We start from the raw sequence: 15,570 nt of genomic DNA on the forward strand, positions 1-15,570 counted from the left end.
GAGGAAGTTTGGTGTTCTGACGGGACGCCATCAGATCCAACTCTGGAATGCCCCATAGCTGGGTCAGCTGAGCAAAAACCTCCGGATGGAGTTCCCACTCCCCCGGGTGAAAAGTCTGACGACTCAGAAAATCCGCCTCCCAGTTGTCTACTCCTGGGATGTGAATTGCAGATAGATGGCAGGAGTAATCCTCCGCCCATTTGATGATCTTGGATACTTCCTTCATCGCTAGGGAACTCTTTGTTCCTCCCTGATGATTGATGTACGCTACAGTCATGATGTTGTCCGACTGAAATCTGATGAACTTGGCCGCCGCTAGTTGAGGCCATGCCTGGAGCGTGTTGAAAATCGCTCTCAGTTCCAAAATGTTTATCGGGAGAAGAGACTCTTCCCGAGACCATAGGCCCTGAGCTTTCAGGGAGTCCCAGACCGCACCCCAGCCTAACAGACTGGCATCGGTCGTGACAATGATCCACTCTGGTCTGAGGAAGCACATTCCCTGAGACAGGTGATCCTGAGACAACCACCAGAGAAGAGAATCTCTGGTTTTCTGGTCCATTTGTATTTGAGGAGACAAATCTGCATAATCCCCATTCCACTGTTTGAGCATGCACAGTTGCAGTGGTCTGAGATGAATTCGGGCAAAGGGGACAACGTCCATTGCCGCAACCATTAACCCGATTACCTCCATGCACTGAGCTACAGAGGGCCGAGGAATGGAATGAAGAACTCGGCAAGTAGTTAAAGTTTTAACTTCCTGACCTCCGTCAGAAATATTTTCATTTCTACTGAGTCTATTAGCGTTCCCAGGAAGGGAACCCTTGTGAGCGGAGACAGAGAACTTTTTTCGACGTTCACTTTCCACCCGTGAGACCTTAGAAAGGCCAGAAAGATTTCTGTATGAGCCTTGGCTCCTTGAAAAGACGACACCTGAATTAATATGTCGTCCAGGTAAGGTGCTACTGCAATGCCCCGCGGTCTTAGTACCGCTAGAAGGGACCCTAGCACCTTTGTGAAAATTCTTGGAGCAGTGGCCAACCCGAAAGGAAGGGCCACGAACTGGTAATGCTTGTCCAGAAAGGCGAACCTTAGGAACTGATGGTGATCTTTGTGGATAGGAATATGAAGGTACGCATCCTTTAAATCCACGGTAGTCATATATTGACCTTCCTGGATCATCGGTAAGATTGTCCGAATGGTTTCCGTCTTGAATGATGGAACTCTGAGGAATTTGTTTAGAATTTTTAAATCCAGGATTGGCCTGAAAGTTCCTTCCTTTTTGGGAACTACAAACAGGTTTGAGTAAAAACCCAGTCCTTGATCTTCAATTGGAACTGGGTGTATCACTCCCATCTTTAGAAGATCTTCAACACAGCGTAAGAACGCCTGTTTCTTTGTCTGGTCTGAAGACAAACGAGAAATGTGGAACCTTCCCCTTGGAGGAGAGTCCTTGAATTCTAGAAGATACCCCTGAGCAACGATTTCTAATGCCCAGGGATCTGGAACATCTCTTGCCCAAGCCTGAGCAAAGAGAGAAATTCTGCCCCCTACTAGATCCGGTCCCGGATCGGGGGCTACCCTTTCATGCTGTCTTGGTAGCAGCAGTAGGCTTCTTGGTCTGTTTACCCTTGTTCTAGCACTGCAAAGGCTTCCATGTTGCTTTGGGCTGGGAAACGTTACCCTCTTGCTTTGCGGTTGCAGAGGTTGAAGCAGGTCCGCTCCTGAAGTTGCGAAAGGAGCAAAAATTAGCCTTGTTTTTAGCCTTAAAAGGTCTATCTTGTGGGAAGGCATGGCCCTTTCCCCCAGTGATATCTGAAATAATTTCTTTCAACTATGGCCCGAATAGGGTCTTTCCCTTGAAAGGAATATTAAGTAATTTTTGTTTTGGACGACACGTCAGCTGACCATGATTTGAGCCAAAGCGCTCTTCGCGCCACAATGGCAAAACCAGAATTTTTCGCCGCTAACTTAGCTAATTGTAAAGCGCCATCTGTGATGAAGAATTAGCCAGCTTTAGAGCATGAATTCTATCCAAGACTTCGTCATATGAAGTCTCCCTCTGGAGCGACTCCTCCAGCGCCTCAAACCAAAAAGCCGCTGCAGTAGTTACAGGAATAATGCAGGCAATTGGTTGAAGAAGGAAACCTTGTTGAACAAATATTTTCTTTAGTAAACCTTCTAATTTTTTATCCATAGGATCTTTGAAAACACAACTATCTTCTATTGGTATAGTTGTGCGCTTAGCTAGTGTTGAAACTGCTCTCTCTACCTTAGGGACCGCCTGCCACGCATCCCCCCTGGGGTCAGTTATGGGGAACATTTTCTTAAAGATAGGGGGGGGGGACAAAAGGTACGCCTGGTCTCTCCCACTCCCTAGTCACATATATCCGCCACCCTCTTTGGGATCGGAAACGCATCAGTGTATACAGGGACTTCTAGAAACTTGTCCATTTTACACAATTTTTCTGAGACCACCATGGGGTCACAATCATCTAGCGTAGCTAAAACCTCCTTAAGCAGTACGTGGAGGTGTTCCAGCTTAAATTTAAACGCTAAGGAATCTGATTCTGCCCGCTGAGAAATTTTACCTGCGTCAGAAATTTCTCCCTCAGACAGTACATCCCTCACCGCCACGTCAGAGGGTTGTGAGGGTACAACAGATAAATCATCCAACACTTCTGATTGCTCATCCTCTGTTCTTAAAACTGAGCTATCAAGTTTTTTAGGAAAAAACTGGCAGTTTGGATAGAAATGCCGCAAGGGAATTATCCATGACTGCTGCTAATTGTTGTAATGTAATAGGGGCCAATGCGCTAGAGGTACTAGGCATCGCTTGCACGGGCGTAACTGGTGTCGACACATGGGGAGAGGAAGGAGGACTATCCTCGTTACCTTCCATTAAAGAATCATCTTGGGCTACATTTTTAAGTGTCACTGCATGGTCTTTAAAATGTTTAGATACCTTAGCACACTTTAAACACAAATGTAAAAGGGGGTACCGGCATGGCTATTAAACTCATAGAACAAGGTCTATCTGTAGGCTTAGACATGTTAAACAGACTTAGACAGCACTCAAATACAGTAAAATACAATTTTTGAAAAAACGGTACTGTGCCTTTAAATAATAAAAAGCGCACACTTTTTTACTAAACCTCCAAAAATCATCCAATCTTTATGAAATTTTCACCATATGATCCTAATGCTTTGAACTGATTGCACAGTAAATTTCAAGTCAATTAACCCCCTACTGTCCAAACCGGAGCAAATTAACCATGCCACAGCCTTGCTGTGGTCCTACCTTCCTTGGGGATTAGTTTTGATCGAAAATAAGCCTCTCTGAAGTCCTTAAGTAAGTCTTTGGACCCTTCACATGGATCTGCATGAAGCTGTTTGTAAAATCAACTGCGCAACAGAGGCGCGAAATTCAGGCCCCCTCCATCTTCACACTGGAGTTGTGGGGCCTACCCAAGCCAAAATGGGTGTCTAAATATATGCCATGCGGAATAAACCCAAAAAAAAGTGTTTCAAATGTAATATAAACTTGTATAAATATCGGATTTTTGTAAAAAAAATAATCGATTGCCCCTTAACAGTGTCCACCAGTGTTTTGAGCCCTTACAAATAAGCCTTCCTTCTATACTAAGTCTCAGAATATGGCTTACCTTTCCCACATGGGGATTCTTGTCAGTCTTCTAGCATTTCTAAGTCTTGACTAGAAAAAAATGACTGAAACATACCTTAAAGCAGTTAAGCCTGCAAACTGTTCCCCCCAACTGAAGTTTTCCGGTACTCAACAGTCCTGCGTGGGAACAGCAATGGATTTTAGTTACAAGGTGCTAAAATCATTTTCCTCTCAGCAGAAATCTTCATCATTTTCTGCCTCAGAGTAAATAGTACAAACCGGCACTATTTTAAAAATAACAAACTTTTGATTGAAGAAATAAAAAACTTCAAACTAACACCACATTCCGTTTACACTCCCGTGGAGATGCTACTTGTTAGAGCGGCAAAGAAAATGACTGGGGGGGCGGAGCCTGAGGGGGAGCTATATGGACAGCTCTGCTGTGTGCTCTCTTTGCACTTCCTGTAGGGAATGAGAATATCCCACAAGTAAGGATGAATCCGTGGACTGGATACACCATGTAAGAGAAATCCCTGCGTCTGCTCTTTTTTATAACATCTCGTATTTTTGAGCCCTTATAACTTTTGTGTGCAATATATTTTTTTTAATCATTTTTATTAGACAGTTTTAATATGAGTTTAACTGTACTTTGTAATGTATTTTTGAACTGTTTCGTGAAACTTTTATGTTGCGGAAAACTGTTAACTACAGCTCCTCAAGCACGGAAAGGATTGTTGCGTCAAAGGTGAATCCGCGCTCGCCATGGGGATTTTCAAGACATGTAGTACCTGAGCAATCGAAATCGATTGTGAAAAGACCACATCTCATAACGCGTTACTTGTAATCTTGCTGTTTCTGAGCAGAACGAATTTAGAGGTAAAATATCTTCCTTTCTTGCATAACTATGTTCAGATAATATTTTCTTGATATTTTTTTTATGTTTATGCTGCATAACTTTCAAGTCATTTAGCATATGGTTATTATGCCACTTTCAGTGAGTTCTGCACCTAAGTCTGCTCTATAATTTCTCTCCAGGCTGTAATTTTTTTGAGAATCAGCCCCTTAGTCTAGAGAAGCTGACACAGAAACAGACTCCTGCACTGCAGCTAAATTGATAATGTGATGATGATGAAGAAGAAATAACTTAAAGGGTCAAGTCAAAATGCAACTCCATCTGTCATAAGAATAAGGATTTTTATCCTATCCAAGTTAGAGGGCCTTATATAAATGCCTTTCAAAGTAGTGTTGAAAGGGATTATTAAAATAAGCCAGTGATATAGATAAAAAAAATCCACATTCATACAATAAGAATAATTTATCTCGTAAAGAATTGTTTGCCTTAAATAAATTGAAAACCAATGACAATCATGTCATTAGGAATGCGGATAAGGGAGGCTCCATTGTACTCCTCAATAAGGCAGACTATGATTTGGTCACATTGTTGGAAGATGGAATAGCCTTAGGTATTATTAATAAGAGAGATGCAGAACTTTTAGTTCCCAATTCACCAGTTATTCCCATCTTCCATCATGTGCCCAAAATACACAAGAACATAACGTCACCCCCAGGAAGGCCCATTGTCTTGTTGAATGCTGAAGAAGAGAAGTTGTTCTTGTGTGAATGTTTGGAGTTCCTGCTGACCCACAACTATTTTTTATTCAACCACATATTTTATCTTCAACTTTGTGGTACGGCTATGGGGGCTAAATTTGCCCCCTCATATGTAAATTTGTTTGTGGGTTGGTGGGAGCTCCATTACATATTTTCAGATCATTACAAATTCATAGAGAGTACCATCTTTTACTCGATTTATCGATGATATGATATTCATAATTGATACTTTGAGTAGTGATGAATTCACAATGACCTCATTTTTGAATTATCTAAATGACAACAATGTAGAATTGAGATTTACTGGTGAAATTGACAATTCTACATGCTCATTAAGCTCATCCCCCACACTTGTTAAACTCTATTCCTAAACGTCAATTCCTTAGATTAAGAAGGAACACTAATGATGAGAATACATACATTAATCAATCAGAGGAATTAAAAGTTAGACTTTTAAAGAGAGGATACAAAGAGTCATTGCTTAACTCTGCACAGGAGGAAGTGAAAGATAACCATCTAATGATAAAAAACAAAAAAACTTATTTGCAGAGGGATCTGTTGTCTTTAGTACTCCATACTCTATTCACTATGAGAAGATAGTTTCTATCTTGAATAAACATTTAAAATTACTACATAATGATCAACATTTGGCACCATATATCAGCAAATGCAAATTTGTTTCTAGAAAGCCAGAAACTTTAGGTTCTAGATTGTCTCCAAGCATGGTTCAAACACAAAAAACTAACAGTAATAGAACCTGGTTACATAAGAAGGGTAATTTCAAATGCAACAATTTCAATTGCATAGCCTGTCAAACAGTAACACTAGGCAATTGTTTTGCCACTTTAGTAAATAACAGGTCCTTTGAAATTAATTTTTATGCTTCATGTAGAACCAAATGGGTCATTTATCTCATTACCTGCAATCATTGTAACATACAATATGTAGGTCAGACTTCTCGTGAATTCCGAGACAGTTAGGGAACATGTAAGGGATGTTAAGAATTACAAAAAGGAGTCTGCCATAGCCAAACATTTCAATGACACACACTTTACAAATATTTTTGACTTTGGAGCCCAGATTATAGAAATTGTAAAAAGACACCCTAGAGGGGGCGATAGACACAAGTCTCTGACAAACCGAGAATTATTCTTGATTCTAAAACTTGATGAAATATATATTCATATGTAAAAATATAAGTGTGTGCAAATGTAATTATATACATCTCTAAATCTGTGAGGTTCAAGTGAATCTAGTAGCCCCCGCAAGTAGATCCGATCATATATATGACCAAAAACATCCATAGCACTCGTTCCTTCATGCATAGGAAAACAAATACCCTGATAGGGTAGAATATCTCACACCTCTGGATTTCCATTGGAGAAAAGGATTCATCACAAAGCCATGCCTGTATCAACATTACAGACAGAGTTAAACTGTATTGCACCCATTCGTGAAAAAGTCAACAAATCCTCTGATAGGATGGGATATCTCACGCCTCCGGTCGCTCATTGGAGCATGAGACTCTTCACTCCGGACCGCCTACCTTAACATACCGAATAGATTTTAACATATATACGATCCACTACATATATTGCGGTGTCTATACCTATTCAAACCTCATAAGGTAGCGGTCCGTGACAATCTAGTTAAGTCTGATCGCCCATAATCCAAATCGGATAGAATCGCCGCAACTCTCAACCACTGGTTGAGAGGTTGCCATGGCAACATGTACAAACACATAAATAAAGGCACACAATGCGGCTGTATATTATCGTGTCTGAACACTGTTAATGCTTCCCAGAGCGTAAAGTGTTAGTAAAAGCTAAGGTGGTTACTGATTCAATCCCTGGACATATAACAGTGCTGTTCACAACATGTGAACCCACACCCATCACAGCACACCAGTTCGCTAGTGATCTCTATATCACACCACAGTACGACTACTAAGTACAATCTCTCCTCACAATCTCCTACCATCTATTTTAATGATTTCTTTGCAGTCATTGCAATTTGAAACGTAAGGTTGCCATGGCAACCTAACAACAAAAGAAAACAAAAATATTACTGTGAACCAAAAATAAAAATAAATATAAAAATATAAAAATAATAATTACAAACAAGTGCCCAAATAGTGTCTTAACTAACTGCCACGTCTATATATATAAAATAAATATCCCCACTATTCATGACACAAAGTTGCCATAGTAACTACAAAATCAACATCCAACTGGATCACAAGATACAAAAAAAACAAATACACACAGATAGCAAAAACTATCTTCCATAGAATTATATAGTGTATAGTAGACAGTCCGTCCTGTTGTTCAGAAACATAATACCAATCCAAATTTATTCAAAATATCATAAACGTCTATAGATATTGTAACCAAAAACAAAAACAAAAGTATTACATGGTGTAGTCCCAACAGTGATTATCAAGGGTAAGAATTGCCCATATTTGTGGCCTCTTGCAAGACAATTAAAATTAAAAAATATAAATCACAATCTTCCATTGACATAATATTAAGCCTCTATTGTGTGGATGTCTATTCCATGGTCACAAATTGACATCAACCTAACCACACTAGTAAGAATATCACAATAACAATTACAAGTACTAAAGATGGTACCAAAGCCACAATCAACTATCTCATGATAGTAGTAGTTTAAGTGTGCCATTATGAACATCCGTATCCACATAAAATACTATAATATAAATGATATGGAGTACAAAAATAACTTTTCCCATCATATATAGCCATAGTGCAAAAGTTACCAAAGTACCATTATCAGGCCGGCTAGAACATGTATAGGGGGCATAAAGGACACAATGAACTACCCACAGTGTATGTGTGTGGCAAGTGAAGTGAAATACTAAAAGGTTAAAAACAGATTAAAAACATAACACACCTCATATACTTTCAATTGAAAACTTAAGTAATAATAGAGAACAGGGAACACCTCATCTAATCATATATAGATATAGCTACCAAAATTAAATCTATCTCAAGAGTAGGAAGTAGAGGCGTGGACTCTCATTCATGTTATTATATCAACATATCTTGCAATCATGGACTCTCACTCAATGGATCAATGAACTCTCACGTATCATGGATTATTAAAGAAAGTTCTGCCATTCCGTCTGTATATTTAAGCCTCTCGGGGCCAATGTGCACAGTTCATGTATCCAACGTGCTTCTTTTCTGAGGAGTATCTTGGCTCTGTTCCCTCCTCTTCTAGGACTGGCACATGGTCAATGATTCTGAAACGTAAGTCACTCACAGTGTGTCCTGCTTTAAGGAAGTGGCGGGCCACCGGATGTTCTGCCTTTCCTGTATTTATCGCCGATCTGATGCTGGAGCGATGGTTCGCCATCCTCACTCTGGCATCGTCAGTCGTCTTGCCAGTATAAAATTTCCCACAGGGGCAATTCAGTAGATATATAATAAACTGGGTTGTGCACGTGAGAAAGTATTTTATCTGATATCTCTTACGACAATCAGGGTGTTGGAATGTCGTGCCCGTGTGCATGCTGTTGCAGGTAACACAACTGATGCATTTATAGCAACCCAATTTCTTCTTTAGCCAGGCTTGCTTGTCGTTTTTTGAAGGGATGTCAGTTTTTACTATCAAATCCCTCAAACTCCTGCCTCTGCGATATGCCAATTGTGGTGCAGCCCATTCCGCAAATGGCAGTGTGGGGTCACTCTGGAGTATTTTCCATTCATCCTTCACTGCTTGTGCAATCTGATATTGGTCTGGATTGTATGTGGTGACAAACGTGAGTTGGGGATTTGTTTTGATGTTCTGAATTCTCCGCTCATCTTGAGATAAGAGAGCCAATTCTTGTTGTTCCCCAAGATTCTTCTTGTTGTAACCTCGTTGGATGAATCTTTGTGTCATTTCTGACATCTGTGTCCGCATCAGATCCTCATCGGTATTGTTCCTTATTACCCGTTGGTATTGTGCTTTAGGAATGTTGCGTATTAGTGCTGGTTGGTGGCAACTTTTGTCATGCAATAACGTGTTGCGATCAGTTTTCTTCCGGAACAATGTAGTACCCAGTCCATTTGGGGTTTTGAATACTCTGACATCCAGAAAATCCACTGTAGCACTATTGACAGTGTGTTGAAATTTGCTATCCATCCTATTCAAGGTGTGGATCCAATTATCAAGGGAATGTTCTCCATCTCGCCATACCAAAAAGACGTCATCTATGTAACGACAATAGAACATAATGGCTTCCATTTCATAGACCTTCATTTGTATGGATTCGTAATCAGCCATAAATAGGTTAGCCAACGATGGGGCCATATTTGACCCCATCGCAGTCCCTTCTGTTTGTAAGTAAAAAGTATTTTCAAAACGGAAGAAGTTGTTCTCCAAACATATCGTAAGGAGGTCCACCAGAACTTCCTCTGGAGGTCCCACATATGGACTCTTTCTCAGATGGTTGACAACAGCTGCAATCCCCAATTTATGGGGAATTACCGTATATAAACTGCATACGTCCATCGTCACTAGTAGATCAGTTGGTTGTATATCCCCTAGTTGAGTGATAGATCGGATGAAAGCATTGGAATCTTGTGTATATGATTTCATTCTCTTAACCATAGGCTGTAGATGGAAGTCCAAAAACTCAGCTAGTGGTTGTAGGAGTGATCCTCTCGCCGAGACGATAGGTCTTCCTGGGGGGTGTGTGGGATCCTTGTGGATTTTTGGTAGCGTATAGATAATAGGTGTTATAGGGAAATCCCTCTTCAGAAATTGATATTCCTGTTTAGTGATAAATTCCATCTCACACCATCTTCCAAGTTTTTCATCAATGTATCTCTTCAATTGGTGGGTTGGATCATTTTGTAGGGTCCTGTAGGTCTTTTTGTCTGTTATTTGTCTCAAAAGCTCCGATCTGTACTGTTGTAAGTCCATCACGACCACAGCCCCACCCTTATCTGCCGGGCGTATCACAATGGTCGTATCGTCAGCCAGTGTCTTAAGTGCCCGTCTCTCATCCTTAGTCAGGTTGTCCATCCTTCTCTTATTCGGGGTATTCTTGGAGACTTGGGTCAGATAGTTCGTGTATGCAGTGATGGATGGATTCTGTGATTTCCAAGTCAATATGAATTTACGAGCAATTCATTCCAGAACACACAAATCTTTTTTGTATTATATGTTTTATTACTACTATTGTTTTCTTAGTTTTACAATTGCCGTTCCACCCTTAGCCCGGGAGGGGGCTTGGCCGACTGGGAACCGAATTCCGGTCCCTGATTGGCTGAGGTTCCCTTTATAGGGTGAAAAGTGGGTCTGCATTAGTCATATCCTAGGATTAAGCGCCGACAGAGGCGCGAAACGCGCCAGGATAGTCACTGGACCCTCTTTTTTTTTTTTTCAAAATAAACTTTTTATTATTCAGAAAGAGCACACAGTTTTAAAACACTTTCCAATTTACTTCAATTATCAAATGTTGCACAGTTATTTTTTTATTCGCACTTTCTGGGGAACAAGATCACTTTTCTGGGGAAAAAAATCCTACTGAGCATGTGTACAAGCTCACAGAGTATACGTATACTAGTCTCTGATTGGCTGATGTCTGTCGCATGATAAAGGGAGCTGTAAGATGAGATAAAAAATTAAATTGTCAGAAAAAAAAATCTACTACTTTTTGAAATTCAGAGTAAGTGCGATAGCACTTTCTTTTTATTGTGTACTTGTTAATTATGTAATTCTACTGCATTGAGTAGTCCTTTAAATATAATAAAAGTTATAAATGTATAACTATGAATGGGCAGTAGATCAAATCAAAAGCTATCTGCATTCTAAGTTTCTTGAAAATACATTCAGCCCTGCCAGCAGTAGTACTGACCAAAAATCCCAATTTCAAGTCAAAGACATTTTTCTGAAAAACAGCATTTTTTCTACATTAAATAACTTAAAAATGGCTTGACCAATTTAATTGAAAGGATCTATTTTCATTAACAAAATAAGCCTTTTCTTTTTTGTAATGAGCTTAAAGTAAAGGTAAAGTTTTGTGCCTATGAAAAGCCCTATTGATTGTTCAATATCATTACAATGCAGTCACTAACTTTTTTTCCATGTTCAAAGTATACTTTTGAAGATATATATCTTATTTTCTCTAGCCTTTTCTTTGGAGATTCCTCCTAGCTGCTACTTCCGTGTTTGTGTTTTCATCATAGAGAGCTGTCCCACCTGCTCTCTACGTCGGCTGCTTGCACGTGCACGGTAACATTTTGATCTGCTCATGCTCAACTTTCTAAGATTTTGTTAACAATATACTGTTTAAACAAAATATTGCCAATATTAAACCCACAAATGAAAGATACAAACAGTATTGAAGTGCTTCTATTCACTTTAACCGCGATCGATCTGTAAGCTGCTGTTTTCTGCAGAATTAGAGGATAAGTCGCACGGAGCATGCGCGTCTCACGAACGAGCATGGTGAGTAGGGGAGAAAATTATAGTTGGACGCATGCACTCAGTGCTCATGTGATGTAGTAGTGGATGGGCTGACCCCCCTGGGGGGGAACGATGATTGGAGGACACTGTATTAGTCGAGTGTCAATCAATTATTGCAAAATGTCGGTCGGAAGAGAAATTGTTGTCGGCTGCTACTTATAAGGTAGTAATATCGGTTATATAAAAAGATATATGAAAAACAATGAATGAAACTTGGGCTAATTTTAGATATACTTTAAGAGGTTGTTAATGAGTGTGGTTAACTTTACCTTTTCTTTAATATATAGTTTATTGACAATAATACATAACTTTCATTATTCAGATAGAGCATGCAATTTTAAACAACTTTCCAATTTACTTCCATTAATAAAATGTGCACAGTCTTTTTATAGTTAAACATTTTGAGTCACCAGCTCCTACTGAGCATGTGCAAGAATTCACTGAATAAACATATATGCATTTGTGATTGGCTGATGGCTGTCACAAGATGCGTTTATGCATTTGTGATTGGCTGATGGTTGTCACATGGTACAGGGGGAGTGGAAATAGACATATCTTTTAAAATTGTCATAAAAAAATCTACTACTCATTTGAAATTCAGACTAAGGCCTATAGTTATCAAGGTCTGGTGGACCTGATCCGACACTGCGGATCAGGTCCGCCAGACACCACTGAATACGGCGAGCAATACGCTTGCAGTATTCAGCATTGCACCAGCAGCTCACAAGAGCTGCTGGTGCAACGCCGCCCCCTGCAGACTCGCGGCCAATCGGCCACCTGCAGGGGGGGTGTCAATCAACGCGATCGTACTCGATCGGGTTGATTTCCGGCGATTTGTGTGTCCGCCTGCTCAGAGCAGGTGGACAGGTTATGGAGCAGCAGTCTTTGTGACCGCTGCTTCATAACTGCTGTTTCTGGCGAGTCTGATGACTCGCCAGAAACACAGGGCATCAAGCTCGCCTAAGGGGTCAATTTATCAATGTCTGGCGGACATGATATGCTGTAGTGTACCATATCCGACAGACATCGATCGCTAAATGCCGACAGCATACGCTGTTGGAATGTAACATTGCACAAACAGTTCTGGTGAACTGCTTGTGCAATGCCTTCACCTGCAGATTCAGGGCCAATCAGCCGCTAGCAGGGGGTGTCATATGCGATCGGGCGGATTGATGTCCGCAGCCTCAGAGGCAGTGGACGAGTTAAGGAGCAGAAGTCTTAAGACCGCTGCTTCTTATTCTTAACTCCTGTTTTCGGTGAGCCTGAAGGCTCGCGTGGAAACAGGGGTATTTGTCCCCATTCGGGCAATGATAAATCGGCCCCTCTGTGCTGTTGCATTGTCTTGTTATCTTACATTTGTTGATTATGCAAATCTACTGTGTTTACTGGTCCTTTAATTATTTTTAGCACAATTAAAAGCATTTACTCTGGCCTAGATTTAGAGTTCGGCGTTAGCCGTGAAAACCAGCGTTAGAGGCTCCTAACGCTGGTTTTAGGCTACCGCCGGTATTTGGAGTCACTCAAAATAGGGTCTAACGCTCACTTTTCAGCCGCGACTTTTCCATACCGCAGATCCCCTTACGTCAATTGCGTATCCTATCTTTTCAATGGGATCTTCCTAACGCCGGTATTTAGAGTCGTTTCTGAAGTGAGCGTTAGAGCTCTAACGACAAAACTCCAGCCGCGGGAAAAAAGCAGGAGTTAAGAGCTTTCTGGGCTAACGCCGGTTCATAAAGCTCTTAACTACTGTACCCTAAAGTACACTAACACCCATAAACTACCTATGCACCCCTAAACTGAGGTCCCCCCACATCGCCGCAACTCGATTAAATTTTTTTAACCCCTAATCTGCCGACCGCCACCTACGTTATACTTATGTACCCCTAATCTGCTGCCCCTAACCCCGCCGACCCCTGTATTATATTTATTAACCCCTAACCTGCCCCCCACAACGTTGCCGCAAGCTACTTACAATAATTAACCCCTAATCTGCCGACCGCAAAGCGCCGCCACCTACGTTATCCTTATGTACCCCTAATCTGCTGCCCCTAACACCGCCGACCCCTATATTATATTTATTAACCCCTAATCTGCCCCCCTCAACGTCGCCGACACCTGCCTACACTTATTAACCCCTAATCTGCCGAGCGGACCTGAGCGCTACTATAATAAAGTTATTAACCCCTAATCTGCCCTCCCTAACATCGCCGACACCTAACTTCAATTATTAACCCCTAATCTGACGACCGGAGCTCATCGCTACTATAATAAATGGATTAACCCTTAAAGCTAAGTCTAACCCTAACACTAACACCCCCCTAACTTAAATATAATTTAAATCTAACGAAATTAATTAACTCTTATTAAATAAATTATTCCTATTTAAAGCAAAATACTTATATTGTAGCTATTTTAGGATTAATATTTATTTTACAGGCAACTTTGTAATTATTTTAACCAGGTACAATAGCTATTAAATAGTTAAGAACTATTTAATAGTTACCTAGTTAAAATAATAACAAAATTACCTGTAAAATAAGTCCTAACCTAAGTTATAATTAAACCTAACACTACCCTATCAATAAATGAATTAAATAAAATACCTACAATTACCTACAATAAAACCTAACACTACACTATCAATAAATAAATTAAATACAATTTCTACAAATAACTACAATTACATAAACTAACTAAAGTACAAAAAATAAAAAAGAACTAAGTTACAAAAAATAAAAAAATATTTACAAACATAAGAAAAATATTACAACAATTTTAAACTAATTACACCTACTCTAAGCCCCCTAATAAAATAACAAAGACCCCCAAAATAAAAAAATGCCCTACCCTATTCTAAATTAATAAATTTAAAAGCTCTTTTACCTTACCAGCCCTGAACAGGGCCCTTTGCGGGGCATGCCCCAAGAAATTCAGCTCTTTTGCCTGTAAAAAAAAACATACAATACCCCCCCCCCAACATTACAACCCACCACCCACATACGCCTAATCTAACCCAAACCCCCCTTAAATAAACCTAACACTAAGCCCCTGAAGATCATCCTACCTTGTCTTCACCATACCAGGTTCACCGATCGGTCCAGAAGAGCTCCTCCGATGTCCTGATCCAAGCCCAAGCGGGGGGCTGAAGAGGTCCATGATCCGGCTGAAGTCTTCATCCAAGCGGGCCAGAAGAGGTCTTCCATCCGATTGAAGTCTTCATCCAAGCGGCATCCATCCGGAGCGAAGCGGCAGCATCCTGAAGACCTCCACCGCGGAACATCCATCCTGGCCGACGACTGAACGACGAATGACGGTTCCTTTAAATGACGTCACCCAAGATGGCGTCCCTCAAATTCCGATTGGCTGATAGTATTCTATCAGCCAATCGGAATTAAGGTAGGAATATTCTGATTGGCTGATGGAATCAGCCAATCAGAATCAAGTTCAATCCGATTGGCTGATCCAATCAGCCAATCAGATTGAGCTCGCATTCTATTGGCTGTTCCGATCAGCCAATAGAATGCGAGCTCAATCTGATTGGCTGATTGGATCAGCCAATCGGATTGAACTTGATTCTGATTGGCTGATTCCATCAGCCAATCAGAATATTCCTACCTTAATTCCGATTGGCTGATAGAATACTATCAGCCAATCGGAATTCGAGGGACGCCATCTTGGATGACGTCCCTTAAAGGAACCGTCATTCGTCGGGAGACGCCGGAAGAAGAGGATGGATCCGCGTCGGCTGCTTCAACATGGACCCGCTCCGCACCAGATGGAAGAAGATCGAAGATGCCGCTTGGATGAAGATGTTTGCCGGTCCGGATGTCCTCTTCTTGCCGGATAGGAGGAAGACT

At 40.8% G+C, this 15,570-nt stretch overlaps 1 protein-coding gene across 5 annotated transcripts in view; it reads right to left on the minus strand.

Moving 5' to 3' along the window:
• The window catches only part of MICU3 (mitochondrial calcium uptake family member 3), a 478,191-nt gene that overhangs the window by 254,312 nt on the left and 208,309 nt on the right, over positions 1-15,570 (minus strand). The gene's annotated exons all lie outside the window — the stretch shown is intronic.

The sequence above is a fragment of the Bombina bombina genome, chromosome 2, assembly GCF_027579735.1.
Source record: "Bombina bombina isolate aBomBom1 chromosome 2, aBomBom1.pri, whole genome shotgun sequence".
NCBI lineage: Eukaryota > Metazoa > Chordata > Amphibia > Anura > Bombinatoridae > Bombina > Bombina bombina.